Source organism: Ceratotherium simum, chromosome 8, assembly GCF_057802395.1.
Source record: "Ceratotherium simum simum isolate JZ-2026a chromosome 8, ASM5780239v1, whole genome shotgun sequence".
Classification (NCBI taxonomy): Eukaryota; Metazoa; Chordata; class Mammalia; order Perissodactyla; family Rhinocerotidae; genus Ceratotherium; species Ceratotherium simum.
The window spans coordinates 5,620,703-5,635,886 of record NC_141907.1 but is presented as its reverse complement, the minus strand read 5'-3'; the positions used below and the strand labels follow the sequence as shown (position 1 = coordinate 5,635,886).

General features: G+C 53.4%; 1 protein-coding gene across 1 annotated transcript in view; it reads right to left on the bottom strand.

Moving 5' to 3' along the window:
- Positions 1 to 14,669, bottom strand: part of JAKMIP1 (janus kinase and microtubule interacting protein 1) — a 166,199-nt gene extending 151,530 nt beyond the window's left edge. Inside the window, exon 1 of the mRNA XM_014788875.2 lies at positions 14,589 to 14,669. The gene's annotated coding sequence lies outside the window, so the exon portion shown is untranslated. The remainder of the gene's footprint in view (positions 1 to 14,588) is intronic.
- Positions 14,670 to 15,184: the final 515 nt, after the last annotated feature.

The following is a 15,184-nucleotide window of genomic DNA, read 5'->3' as shown; positions in this document are numbered from 1 at the left end:
ATCCTGGGTGGTGGGGAGCCCGTTGAGCAGAGGAGTGACAGAGCCATGTGTAGTTTCAGAAAGGCATCACCCTTTCTTGGCAGGACTGCTCCTGTTCCCAACACTCCCAGCAACTCAAGAGCCACTCTGAGGAAGGACTGGGTGGACAGGACCTTCAGACCATCCTAGGAGGGCACTGGACCTCAAGGTCTGTTCACGGAGACTGGGGTGAGGCCAGTGCCAGCTCTGATGCAGCTCTTCCTCCAGCTCAGTCACTGACAGTCCCAGAGGCTCCCCCTTCCCAGGTCCCAGTCTTAGGCACCTCAGGACACTTGGAGGTTGAGAGAGAAGAACCACAATTGATTCTGACGGGAAGATGACAACACACAGACACAGGTGCCCATGAAGGGATGGTGGCCAATGTCTAAAACGGAGCAGAGCCATCAGCAATTTGGGAAGCTGGGAGATGAGGACCAGGCCTGGATTTCAAACCATGTTCCACGGAGCCCTGGTGCTCCGTGCAGATGTTGGGGGGTCAGGGATCAGGGGTCTGGAGCAACAAATGTTTGATTCTATTGTTTTCAGGTGTAATAATTTTAAACTCCACCCTGGGCTGCCAGGTGAACACTCAGCTTTGTGCAGGTCTTGGGGTAGAGCCTCTCCTGTCATCTCCAGTAAAATGTATCCTGAGACTACAATTTAAGTTGTTGACAAAAACCTTACCAAAGGCAAACGTGGTATGTAAAGATTCCCAAAACAGAATATTTTCACAACCACAACAAAGCCCAAGTAACACTCAGAATGGCACAGCTGTTAAGACTACAACTGTCACCCCAAACTTTTCATTTTGAAAGTTATATTCATCAAAGCAATCTCACTGTTCTCATGGACTCATCTTGTTACTGGTAAGCACTATAAGTTTAAAGTCATAAAATAAACGTGATAATAAACCATTGCCTACCTGTTTTGTATATTGGGATGGAGTGGTTTAGCTGCTAAAAATTTTTTTAAAAACACTTCATTTTACAGATGGGAAAACAGATCTGGAGAGAGGAGGGGTACTGCTCAATGGGCTTCGAGAAACCAAGTGCCCGGTGCACAGCAGGCACTGCACAAACGCCCATGGGAAGGAAGGCACCTTGGGAGGGAGTACAGGCAGTAGGTGGGCAGCACTTGAACCCAGGCCTGTGACTCCTGGCTCAGGGCTGGTTTTCACACCCTGCCACCTTCCCTCTTTTCCTAGAAATGATACAGCCCACACCCACCATCACAAGGAGGGAGAGTGCAGTAGAACAGGGCCAGAATGTCTTCCTTCTTCCACAGGAAACCATTAGAAGCCAAGCATGCCCTTCACTCTAAGGACCAGTCTGGAATGTGTGCTTATTCAGAAGGAGAACTGCCCTTTACACTCTATGAAACAAGGTCCCCTGGTCTCACCTATAGACTTGGCAAGATGGTAGGAGTGATTCGGGCTTATTGGAGGGAACCACCCAGTTGTTAACTATTTGAAAACAAACAAACAGACTGTATAACTACAGGATAATTGGGGACCAGCCCTGCCTGCCCTGGTTGTCAAACCAGAGGGGGTATCAGAATTTCCCAGAAGGCTTGTTAAAAGTCAGAGTTGGGGGGCCGGCCCAGTGGCATAGTGGTTAAGTTTGCATGCTCTGCTTCACTGGCCCAGGGTTTGCAGGTTTGGATCCTGGGAGTGGATCTATGCACTGCTTATCAAGCCATGCTGTGGAGGCGTCCCACATGTAAAGTAGAGGAAGATGGGCACAGACGTTAGCCCAGGGCCAATCTTCCTCAAGAAAAAGAGGAGGATTGGCAATGGAAGTTAGCTCAGGGCTAAACTTCCTCACCAAAAAAAAAAAAAAAAAGACTGGGCCCCATCTCCACTGATTCCTGATCCAGTAGCTCAGGGTGGGGCCCAAAAATGTGCATTTCTAAAATGCTACCAGTTGATGCTGATGCTGCCAGTCCAGGACACAACTTGGAGAACCACTGTTCTGATGTGTTCATTACAAACTCTCCTTATTGTGGGTCACTAAGGCAGGTGTTCATGCAAGGCAGGATGGGCAGGATGCAGACTTAGGAGATGGGGTGGGGGTGGGGAAGGCAGAGGAATGGGAATTCCAGGAAGCAGGGAAGCAAGAGCAAAGGCATGGAAGCTGGAAACAGGGGGTAAGGAAGTCAGTAGTTCAGTTTGGCCAGGAAGAAAAGGGGTGCCTGGGAGGGATGAAGGATGAGGCGGGAAGGAAAAGCAGGGCCCTGGATGTCAGGCTGACCAGAGAGGAACTGAGCACCAGCTATGGCCCAGGCACTGTGTTTGCTGCCACTCATTTCTAATTTCATTGCGCTGTGGTCATAAGAACATACTTTGCATTATTTCTATCGTTTTAAATTTACTGAGATTGTTTTATGGCCAAGCATGTGGTCTATCCTGGAGAATTCCATGTGTGCTTGAGAAGAATGTATACTCTGATGTTGGTGGTGGAGTATTATACAGATGTCTGTTAGCTGGTTTATAGTGCTGTTCAAGTTTTCTAGCTCCTTGTTGATCTTCCATCTAGTTGTTCTATCCATTATTGAAAGCAGGATACTGAAGTCTCCAACTATTCATGGTGAATTATCTATTTCTCCCTTCATTTTGGTCAGTTTTTGCTTCATATATCTTGGCGCTATTGTTAGGTGCATATACGTTTAGTTGTTATGTCTTCCTGATGGATTGACCCTTTTATCATTATAGAATATTATAAAATATCCCTCTTTATCTCTGTTTTTTACTTTAAATCTATCTTATATGATATCAGTATAATCGCTCTAGCTTTCTTGTGGTTGCTCTTTGCATGATGTATCTTTTTCCATCCTTTTACTTTCAATCTCCTTGTATCTTTGAATCTAAAGGTGTGTCTCCTATAGACAGCATATAGTTAGAACATGATTTTATATATTCTGACAATCTCTGCCTTTTGATTTAGTTGTTTAATCTACTCACATTTAACGTTATTATTGATAGAGTTGAGTTTAGTCTGCCATTTCACTTTTTGTTTTCCATATGTCTCGTGTCTTTTCGGTTCCTCTATTCCTCCTTTACTGCATTCTTTTGCATCAAGTGAATCAGGCAGTGTTTGGCACATAAGTCAGGACAAGAACTTCAAAGGGCTATTTATTTTTAATTCAGATAGCAAAATTTCCTCTCCGACGATTTTCAGTTTCTTAAACAGCTCATCTTTGAATCAATCATGATTTTTTTCTCTCTGGTTCCAGCAAACAGGAGCAAATCAATTATTCATCCAATAGTCATGGAACACCATCGCCAATAATGTCCATTACCAGCCTCTGGGTTGGAAGAGTTGAGGCTACAACTTGACCTGCCCACAAGGAGGAGGGATGGGGCCATTCATAATGTTTTGGGGATCACCTTCATGGCTTGCGGCAACCGGAAGTGCGGTGACAGGTCAGTGCTTCAGACCAGGGTGAGAAGGGATGGTCGGAATTCCCAACAAAGTCCACAGCGTGGGTATTTTCAAATGCTATGGCATTGCTCTTGCAGACTCCTGGCACAGATGCTAACGAAGCTCTGGTGAGCAGAGGTCCTTTCTGCAGCTGCTACAGTGAATAGATAAGACGCCATCCCAAAGTGATCAGCCCACATCCCTGCCTGATAGTGACTTAACACCCCCCAAACCTCCCTGTCACTTGACCTCTTAGTCTACCTACAAAGCCCTCTGTTCATCAGCAAACATGAAGAGAAGCTACAACTCAGGAGCTTGTGAATTATGAAATCCCAAATTCACAATTTATGCTGTGAACACCTCAGGTCTGGGGCACCCAAGACCCCTCCCCCATCTTCAGGCTGGAGCACTCCCAATTCTGATATCCCATCCAGCAGGGGCACTTGTCTGTGTCTTTGGTCTGAAGTGGCTTGCATTGGTTTTTAACCATCCCTATAGAAAACTCAGGGGACCTATAACACCCAGGTCCTCACACACTCAGCTCATCCTGGGTGACTGTAATACTCCAAGGAGAGAGAGATCACATCAGTAAAGCACCCATTTGCCTGACATTTTAACAGATTAGGCACAATTTAGGCATATCCAGGCTCTTGTTCAAAATAAGGTGCCTGGTTGACAAAAAGAATCTCATCCAGCCCTGATCCTGGAAGGCTCCAAGACTTGCCGCAGAAACCCAATTACTGCCAGGCTTAATGAGGTCACTCACCAGCTGCCCTGGCCCAAGGAAGTGGCCCTGCCGACTTCCAACAAGCAGGTGTGTCTTCCAAAGTGCATTGTGAGGTGCAGCTTGGGAGAAAGGGAAAAACCATGCCAATAGGACCTTCTGTAAACACAAGAACATGGTTTAGATGCTGAAGAACAGCTTTCCAACATTTTCTTTTCCCCAAACTAAAAGCAGGCTGCACTGTAAGGTAGTGAAATCCCTGTGTGCAGGGGAAGGGAAACTTAATTTAAAGTTCTACAGAAGCTTCACACGTGTCATCTCTGGGCTGATACAACAGCCTGGGTTTTGTGATACCCTGAGTATCGTGGTATCTGAGGCTCACGGAGTTCACTGTCACTAGAGGTGGCTGCTGCAGAAAACAGGAGGCTTCTTAAGGGCAGAGTGGATCTGATGCAAGCCACAGAGAGAAGGACCTACTGCATCCCTGCTAAGGTCCCTCCCAACACTGACACTATAGGAATCTGTGAAACCAAAGGCCAAATTCTACTGACCACCTACTGTGTGCCCCACCCTGTGCGAGGCTCTGGGAATCCCACAGTGAATCAGATGGCATCTCAACCCTCCTGGAAGCTTCTGGAAACTTCTGTCTAGTGGAAGAGTCAGACAAGTCATTGGCAGCTGCAATATAGTATCCAGTGCAGTGACAGAGGGATGCTTGGAGCAGTGGGAGCCCTGGGGACATGCCTGACCAGCCTGGGGATGGGAAAGAGTGCAGTCAGGGAAGGTTTTCTGGAGTAAATAAGGCTGATGATGGATCCTAAGCATAAGTAGAGGATGTCCCCCGGGTGGATGAGGGTGGGGAAGTCTAACAGGCACATCTGTCAGAGGAAACAGTATGTGCAAAGGCCTGGCTCAGTCAAGCACAGCAGGTGGATGTGTGCTCTACTGAAGGCGTGGGAGGAGAGGGAGGCAGGAGTGGGCCACGCCATGCTGGCAGAATCAGGGGAGCAGAGGAAGCCCCTCTAATCCATTCCTCTGCCTCTAGGCTCTTTGTGTCCTAACCCAGCTCCAGTGATTTCATTCACTCAATCTGCACTTGCAGAGTAACAAACGGGTCTCTCCTGGGGGCCCAGGAAGGATGGAGGAAGTGACATCCAAGGTGGGCCATGGAGCCTGCAGGATTTCACAGGTGGGTGCTGGGGGGTGAGGCATTCCGGGCAGAGGGAGCTGGCAAGCAAGGGTCTGGAAGAAGGAGCAGTGCTTAGGAGGGAGGACAGTTCATTGGGGGAAATAGTGGGAAGTGAGTTGGGAGCAGGCCACGAGGGCCTTGAACGCCAGGCTAAGGTGGCTGAACTCTTTTCATAAGTAATCAGCAACTGTAGGAGTAGCCAGAGCAGGTTAGAACCCCACCACTGCCATTTCTACCTGTGCAACCTCAGGTAAGTCACTCATTCTCCAGCAGTGAGGTGGTGCAGGCCCAATGAGGGCTGGAGAAGAAGGCTCACTCTTGCCTTCAATAACGTGCCCCGGGGCTCACTTCCGCTCATTTGTGAGCACAGCCCACCCCTAACCCCCCACCCCAGCACAACGCCAGGCACCTGCAGACCCGTGTGTGTGCAGAAAACAAGGAAGACAACATTAGCTGACCTCGCAAAACTGGGACAAAGCCCTCCCCAGCATCTCTCCACGTGGAGCACACGTACCACGGAATGGGGACAGGGGCATGACCCCCAGGGCACCAGAGCTCCCAGGGGTGAAGCGACTTGTCTCCCTTGTGGTTCCTGGCTGGATTGGAGACTCAACCCAGATTCCCTCCAGGCCTGGCAGAAAGCAGTGGAGACGGGTCCGGAGCAGAGGAGATGATAAAACAAAAAGTGGCTATGCCACGCCCTGAGAAGCAGCTGCCCTTGTCCCATCAGAGCTGGCCAATCAGCTGCTCTGTCTAATCCGAACTGGCCATGGGACAGCCCCACCCACTGTGGGGAGAGGCTCCAACAGGTCTCCTAACACAGGGGCTGTGGAAAATCCACATGAGGTTGCAAACTCTTCAGAGAACAGCAAAATTCTAGTGCTGTTATTACATGCAGAGGATTAAAAAGGCTAGAGCCACTGAGTGGAGGCGACTCTTAGTAGAGCAGCCCAATGCTCTCGGGCCACACAGAAGTAATCGCCTTGACCACCAGGTAGGGAGAGCCTACTCTGCACGAGGCTGGATGTAGATCCATCCCTCTTCTCCTCACCAGGCCTGCCCTGACGGCTCCTGATAGAGACCCAGCTCTCGGTGCCCTATGACCGTTGACGTCTCCTTACTTACAGCCCTGAGGGAACAATCACAGTCTTGGTGAGTGGGCTTGTTTTATTTAGATTGTGTAGATTGTGGGTCTGCCCTCTCTCAGAAGGAAAGCTGCCGTGGGCAGGGACCTTGCCATGCCCCGTCTTCATGGGGCCCTAGTTCCTTCCGGGGGCACCAGGAGGCCCTCAAATGTGCAGTCATTGTGTGTCATCAGACAGAGCTTCTTGTCTACAGAGAAGGAAACTGACGCACACAACATGTTTAACTAACTCGCCCAGCGCCACACACTTCACAGAAGCCAGCGCACCCCTCCTCGGAGCTGGTCCCTGCCCCCAGTGAGCTGAGAGTCGGAAATGCATCGCCCCAAAGGAGCACAACAGGAGCCCCACGTACAATTTTAAATTCTTCTAGTAGCCACGTTAAAAAAAAATAAAAAGAAACAAGTAAACCGATTTTAATAACACATTTCATTTAGCCCAACATATCCAAAATCATATCATTTCAACATGTAATCAATGTTTAAGTTATTACTGAGATCTTTTACATTCTTTCTCATACAAAGTCTTTGAAATCCAGTGTGAATTGTCCACTCACCAGCCCATATCAATTCAGACGGGCCACACTGCAGGGCTCAGTAGCCCTGAGAGGCTACCTTATTGGACAGCTCACCTCCAGGAGGTCCCCTGGCAACCTCGGGGCAAGCCAACGAGTCACTCAGGGCAAGCAAGCATCTCAGTCAGGAGACTCATTCACGTGATGACCACTGCTTCTGCAACTAGCACCGGCAGCAGTGCCAAACACCTACTGTACACCGAGCCGGGTCTGGGCAGTCTGCACAGGTGATTTCTGACCTTCACACCGACCGCAAGAGGTAGGGACACTGGACTTTTTTTGTATCGAACAAAAGAAGGAAGTGAAGCTCAGAAAGATTAAGTAACAAGCTCTGGATCACAGAGCCAGCAAGAAGGAGTGAGGAAATTAAGTCACATCTGACTCCACCCAACAGCAACAATCACTTATTGAACACCTACTGCATGCCAATACCCTGTGCTGGGAGATGAGAGAAAACACGCCAGGCAAGGTTCCTGCCTTCATGGTGCTTTCATTCCAGCTTATGGGGATGGGGAGGAATGATAATAAATGAGGAAACAAAGCCATTTCAGACGGCGATGATTTCAGAAGAAAACAGGGTGTTGAAGGGGAGGATAACGGCAGAGGGGGCGGCAGCATCTACTTGGTCAGGCAGGGAAGACCTCTCCAAGGAGGGGAAATTTAAGCTGAGACGTGAAGGAGGAGAAGCCAGTTCTGGCGAGGGCAGGAGAAGAGCGTGCCAGACAGCAAGCAGCAGACACAAACGCTCCGAGCAGGAAGAGTCCAGCGTGTTCCAGGAACCACAGAAAGGCAGCCGGACTCCCTGCGCTGGGCCAGCTGCCTCTCTGGGCCACTCGGCTGGCCCCAGGCCGTCCCTCGTGCCTCGGGCAGACCCACCCTCCGGCTTGGAAAATGGGAAGCCAAGAAACCATTCCCCAGATGTCAAGAACAAGTCAAGGCTGGAAGCGCCCAGTGCAGCGCCCGGTACAAAGGGCACATCCACAACCATCTGACGAGCGGCTGAACTGGCGCACTAGTGAGCCACGGGAGGAGAGTAGAAGCCCCAGAAGAACAGAACCTGGGCAGCCGGGGCCCCGGGAAGGAAGTTTTAACACTGTGTAAGCCTTGCTTCAAACGCTATTCACACTAGACAAAAGGTGGACACAATCCAAGTGTCCACCAACAAAGGAAGAGAGAAACAAAATGTGGTCCATCCATACAATGGAATATCATTCTGCCATAAGAGGACTGAAGGGCTGACACATGCTACAACATGGAGGAACCTTGAGGTCATTACACTTACTGAAAGAAGCCAGACGCAAAAGGCCACACATTATCTGACTCCATTTATAGGAAACGTCCAGAACAGCGAAATCCATAGAGACAGAAGGCAGTTCGGTTGTTGCCAGGGGCTGGGAGAGGGGGAATGGGACTGACTGCTTAATGGGTGTGGGGTTTTCTTTGGGGTGATAAAATGTTTTGGAAGTAGATAGAGGTGATGTTGCCTAACACTGTGAATGTACTCAATGCCACTGACTGTATACTTTCAAATCTTATCTTAAGTTAATCTTATGTTAATAAAATAAGTTAATAAGTTAATCTTATTTTAATCTTAAATTAACAAGGTTAATCTTATGTTGTGTGAATTTCACCTCAATAAAAAATAGGGGAGGGGGAGGAAAAAAAGAATTGTTTCAACAGAAGCGTCAGGTGGTGATCCTGTTAGATAACGTCCCGGGTCTCGGCAAGCAGATCGGCGTGACCACCCTCCAGAAGCAAAGGATAGAACGGGAAAAGAGAGAAGACGGCGGTTCCAAGGGCAAACGAAGCGGAAAGCTGCCTTACCAGACCACTCCTCGCCTCCACTATCAACGCCTCGCAATCTTCACAGTCTGCCTGTCCTCCAAAGAAAGCCGGACTCCTCAGTGGTGTGTCGCACCCCCTCCAGCCCTGAGGAAGGGCCCAGGGGCCAGTCCGGGGCTCCTGAATCAAAATGCAGCCAAGGTGGAGGCACGGGGGCCAGAAGGCCAAGCCAGCGCGTCCCCTGACCTGGCACACACAAGGGCATTACTGCCACAATGGGCAGCCCTTGGCAGTCCTAGGAGGGCTCCACACAGAACCTCCTTTCATTCCCTAAAGTGGCCCTTCAGCCAAGTCTGGGACACGAGGGAGAGAGGACAGCAGGAGGCCTGTATCCACACAGCATCTGGGTCCTCCAAGGTCCGGCGGGGAGCTTTAGGACATGTGATGGCCCTGAGGCTGCTTCCCAGAGCTGGAAAGGATAAAGGGGACACCACGGGCCACCCAGAAAGGACAGACTGACCTAACACCTGATTAAGGCGTGCCTGCTCCAGGGAACAGCCTTGTAGCTACTGTCCACTGCACGAGGCTGGGCCCTCCCCTCTGTTCTTTATCCCATCCTCACACCCATGAGATCTGCAGGGACGGGCACTGGGGTTATCCCCATTTGAAAATGAGGACACTGATTGCGGAGGGTGCAGAGGGGGGCAGACGCCCGTCCTCCATCAGCTGGTAAATGGCAGAGCTGGCATTCAAACCCAAGGCTGCCCTCAAACCCTCCTCTGCTAAATTTTGACACTGCTACTGTTTGCTTTTTGCTACAAAGCTTCTGCAAGGCAGCATGGGTCGTGGTTAAGAATGTGGGCTGCCAGTTGGGGAGGATGGAAAAGTTCTGGAGATGGAGGATGGTGATGGTTGCACAACACTGTGAATGTACTTAACGCCACTGAACTGTACACTTAAAAATGCTTAATATGTTAACCATTATTAAATATTAAATATATATATTTAACACAAAGATATTTTAAGAATCGATCAGGTACTAGGCCATTAAGAAACTGGCAACAAATTTTTAAAAATAGATATCATCCAGGCCACATTCTCTGAACATGGTAAGATTCAATTAGAAGCTAATAAAAAAAAAACTCCCCCCTCCCCCAAAAAATAATAACGTGGGCTGCTTGCGTGTCCCTGCTCCCCCACTTACCAGCTTTGTGACCCTGGGCAGGCTTCAGAGCCTCTCTGTGCCCATCCATAAAATGGGACACACAAGGCACCTCCCTTTGGGTTTGTGTCCAGGACTGAGTGAACTCAAATCATGGATGGCCCAGACCAGGGGGCAGCAAACAGTAAAGGGCCAGACAGCAAATGTTCCTGGCTTTACAGGTATTTGTCACAGCTGGTGAACTCTGCCAGTACTGTGCAGAAGCAGCCACAGACACTAGTACACAAATGGGCATGGCCATGTGCCAATAAAACTTTATTTACAAAAACAGGCAGCAGACGGAAGGGCTGTAGCTTGCCAGCCCCTGGCACACACCCTGGCACTTGGTGAGTGCTCAGCCAATGGTAACTGTTATAATTAAGACAAACAGCGTTTCTCTCAATTCATTTCTGTAGACCAATGAGAGCTACAATGTTGCAGTTCCGGAAATAAATACTAACACCAAGACCAGAGCAGAGCCCCTGTCCCCAGGGGAGAGTGGCCCCGCCCTTACCCTGAGCACCCAGGTGCTCTCACCGCCGCCCTCTCTCTGCTGCTTTCAGTTTGACTCCGAACCTGCAGGCTAATGACCTCCCGGGCTACTCCCTGCAAGAACTCGGCCTTCCCCCCTCCTCCAGGAGGGGTTTCTAACCCCTGCCCTTCACAGCATGAGCCCCCAGGGCCCCCTCCTTGTCCCTGGCCCTCCCTGCTGGCCCATGGTCCCTGGGCTGTCCACCTGACCTTGGAAAGGCATGAGCACAGAAAGCATTTTCTGATGGCACCCAGGGCTAGAGTGACACAGCCAAGGTCCACCCCCCACCCCCCGCCAGGCCTGGGGGCCTTTGCTGAGCCTCGGATTACAGCAACTCCAACGGCTACTGCTGGCTTTAAGGAACGTGTTTCTTTTAGGAGTACTGAAAAGGCTCCTCTGATTGATTTCTCACACCCGCCCTGTAGGAAGGTTGTCTTTCCATTGCAGGGGTCCGTGTGCGTCACGCAGTAATACCTAGGCTCCAGATGGAGGGACCCCCACCAGTGAGTTCCGCCTCCGCCTCTACCTCCAGACGCAGCCCCTGCTTGTCAGGTGCTCACGTAATCCTAACCCTGACTGGTGATGTGCAGCTTAAATGAGATAATTCACGGCAGGAGTGGGAGTTTAAGCAACGATAGCTATTTTCCTTATGTGAACATCACAGGAAAGGAACTGGGCTTAGAGAGGTTAAGTGACTTGCCCACAGTCACACAGCCAGGAGGGTCTGAGCTGGTCCTCAGTGCAGCTCCTCTGACCCAGCCACGTTCCTTCACAGCTCAGCTCACCTAGCCGGTGGCTGCTGTTCATGCGCATTAGTTCCATTAAGAGTTTTCCTAGGACCTGGGTGGAAATGACTGTAACCGCCACACCCTAACCACCGAGCAGGAAAGAAGTCCAGATGATAGAGGCATCAAAGGAACTGCTCCAGGACCAGTGGGGTGGCCTTCACTACATGGACCGCGAGCTCAGGAGTCTCGCACGCAGCTCTCAGCACCTTCTCACACAAGTCTGCACATGTCACACCAGCCAACATGGCACCCACTCCCTTCATCTTTCATTCCCACTTATTGAATATTTAGCTTATTAGCCTGATGTTGTTAGCTAGGGAAGGGCACAGAAGACCTCTAACTAGGGCGTTTGCTCTGTGACAAAGCTAAAGGGCTCATTTTTTAAATCACTTATCACATACTCCCTCATCATCATGACTACTTATTAAGTGCCTCCTGTGCCCAGAGACCACACCCCTGACCCCCACACCAACCCAGCCAAAGGGAGAGCACTGCCCCCATTTGTACAGGAAATGGAGACTCAGAGAAGTTAATCCTCTTGCCCAAGATCACATGGCCTTAAGGAACTGAGCACAACTTCAGAAGCCCTGCAGGTTGACCCACCCACCTTGGAGGAGACTGACCAAGGAGAACCAGGATTCACTGCACCCATTCCCAATCTTTCCAAGGGAGGCACCCCATTTTAGTTAGAAAGCCCAGGTGGGAGGCACTTGCCCAATCACAGCTGAGTGAGGGGCAGACCCGAACGGGAACCCAGGCAGTCTGGCTCCAGAGCCAACAGACAGGCAGGGTCCCTCCCCCAGGGAATCCCACCCATCGCAGTAGCGCTGACTGCTGGCTTATGGCTTCCTCAGAAATTGCGCCTTCTGCCGCTCCTCTCCCAGCCGCATCCCACCCACCCTGTACACTGAGAGAGCGGGGCCTCCATCCTGACTCCTCCTCATGAAACCTTCTGGGCAGGCCAAGCTGGCGTGCGCTCTCCTCCCAGTGCATCTCTCTCTTACAGCGCTGGCCGTATCGGTGCCAGTGTGACTGTCCTCTGGGAAGATGGAGCCCCGGTTATATCAGAGCTGCCTCTCAGACCTCACTGTGTCCCCAGTCTCTAGTGGGCAAGGTCAGCTTAAGAAAAACCTACACAAATATCATACTATACATGGACATAAAGTTCTAGGAGAACACAGACAAGAGAACCATACCATCTGTTTGGCAGAGTCAGGGAACACCACAAACAAGTAACATGAGTGCTGGGCCTTATCGTATGAATAGGAGTTCTCCAGACAGACAAGGGAGGGAACATTTCTGGGAGAAAAAACAGCATGTGGGGGAAAACCTAAGTGTGAAGACATGTCTGGGGCACACGAGTGGCTGAGAGTGTGGCAGGGAGAGGGAGAGTGGGCCAGGGAAGCCAGGAACTTGTGAGGTCATGGGGGCAGTGGGAGCCACAGATGGTTTGTGGAGGAGGAGAATGGTAAAGATCTCATTTGTTGAGCCCACACTCTGACCCTCCAGGGGACTTCTTGCTGTGAAAGGACTCAAGGTGAGGGTTACCGGCAAGCTCTGGAAAGAGATGTCCAGCGTTACAGACCATGTCCCGGAGTCTCAACAACTCTGCAACCATCCATAAGCCAGGGGGAGTTTTCTCCCAGCAGCAGGTCTCCTGGGAGTCGACAGGGCCCTGCTGGGCAAGCATCCTGAGGCGGCGGCCCTGACCACCCCACCCCCTCCCCAAACCTGCCCCTCCTCCTCCACCATCCTGGCGCATGGAATCCACACCCACCTGCCCAAGGTCCCAGAGGAGAAGCCAGCTCCTCCCAGAGCCTCGCCCACACAGGTGGGTCACCCTGAGTTAGGCGAGGCCCCCTTAGGCCCGATATTTACTGTGGGTGGAGCCCTGCCCGAGGGGCTGAGGCTGCCCCTGCCCTCCCAGACCTCCTAGTCTGGTCTGGGAGACAGAAGCCACCAGACAGGACAGCAGTGTGTCCTGCTCTGCCACACAGGGAAGCTCAGGCGGGGCAAGGGGCTGTCCCTGCCCTTGGTCTAGAAGGAGCTGGCCAGTTGAAGGAAGGGCGTTCCTGGAGAGGGAACAGCACCAGCAAAAGCCAAGGACGGTGTGCCTGTGAGTGCGGGTGGAGGGGTGGGGGCGGCGGAGGAGGGCCAGCGGTCAGATACAGTATCTCCGGAGTTTAAAGCGCAGGGCAGAGGCTGGCGGAGAGCCCAGGCTGCCAAGCCATCAGGAGAAGGGCAGACTAGGATGTGTGGGGAGGGGCGGAGGTGGGGGGGTGCTTCCAAGGCGAAAGACTCCAGCCTGGCAAGCGGCCTCTAACAGAAATGACGAGGCTGGATCCTCAAAGCCCGCAGCAAGGAGGGTGGAGTGATGGAGCGAGGGGGCTGGGGGCGAGGGCGCGGCGCATTAACGCAGGCCCTAGAAGCCGCCGGCCCGAACGCAGGGCGCCCTGCAAGGTGCCCGGCCCCGCAGGAGCCAATCCTTGTGCGCCATCTCCGGTGGCCCAGTGCGCCCAGGGCGCGCCGGCCGGCCAGGACGGTGGGTACCAGCCTTTCTTCCCATCTCTGCAGCCTCCTCCCCGGCGCCCACGTGGGCGGAGCAGCGCGGGGGTGTGCGTGGCAGGGGCCGTGGCAGCGTGTACTGTGCGTGGGGTGGGGATGCCGGCAGGGCGGCCTCGCCCTCTCGGTCCCCCGCCGCCGCGGCGCGGCCCGGGACTCCATCCTCTGTGCCACCTCGGCCGGGATCGGGGACCCTGACCTACTCAGCGGGTAGGACACGGAGGGAACCGGCCGGCCACGCCCCCCGCGCCACTCCCCGGAGGCACCCAGTGGGTCCCCCTCCCCCTCCTTGGCTCGGGGGCAGAATGAGGAGTGGAAATGGGGGTGGCGTGAGGGAGAGAGGGGGGCTGTGGGCGGGACGGGAAGGGGGCGTACGGAGGGAGGCGACGCAGAGTCCTCCTGCTGGGAGACGCTGCAGGGGGATTTGGAGGGGGTGGGGGATGGGAACGGAAGGGTGGGGGACCACGGAGGTGAGATGAGAGAGTGGCAGGGGGATCAGGAGGGGGCGCCGAGGCTGGAAATGGGGAAGGTGGGCGATGGGGCGGGGCGGCACCGGTCACCGCGTCCCTTGCCGCCGGGTCCGCCCATCGGTCGCGGTGTCCGCGGGTCCTCTTCGGCCAGCGCGCGCCTCCCGCCCCCCGGCGCACCTGTACCCACCTGCTCGGCGCGCAGGCCCGAGCCGGGCAGCAGCAGCAGGCGTAGCGAGCGCAGCCCCGCGTCGCATCCTCCGGCCGCCCCCTCCCCGCCCCGAGCTGACGCTGCCGCCGCCCCCGCCTTAAAAAGGACAAAACGGAACAGAAAAAGGATGCGTGCAAAAAAAAAATCGTAAGAAGCAAATGAAGAGGGGCAGTCGCGCGCGCGGCTCGGCGGGGCGGAGGTCGAGAGGCAGCGGCGCCGCTGACCGTGCTCGGGGCAGCCGGCCGGCGCGTGCCGCACGCTCCCGGCTGCAGCTCCCGCGGCTGCCGGCACCGGCTCGCCGCGCGGCCCCGCCCCTCCCCCGGGGAGCCCCTCCGATTGGCCCGGCCTCCTGCCAGTCAGAGGGAGGGCGCGGCGCTCGCCCCGCCCCGCCCCCGCCCGAGGCCGGCGCCGGGAGCGGGTCTGCGCCCGAGAGAGGAGGCGCGGGGAGCCCGAGCGTGCGCACTGGGCCTCGGGCCCGAGCCGCTGCGCTCGGGAGGGGCTGGGGTCCAGCGGCTGAGCGTCCACCTGCGGTGCGGGGTCGGGACGCCAGGCGGGTCGGAGCTGCTGCCCTCGGG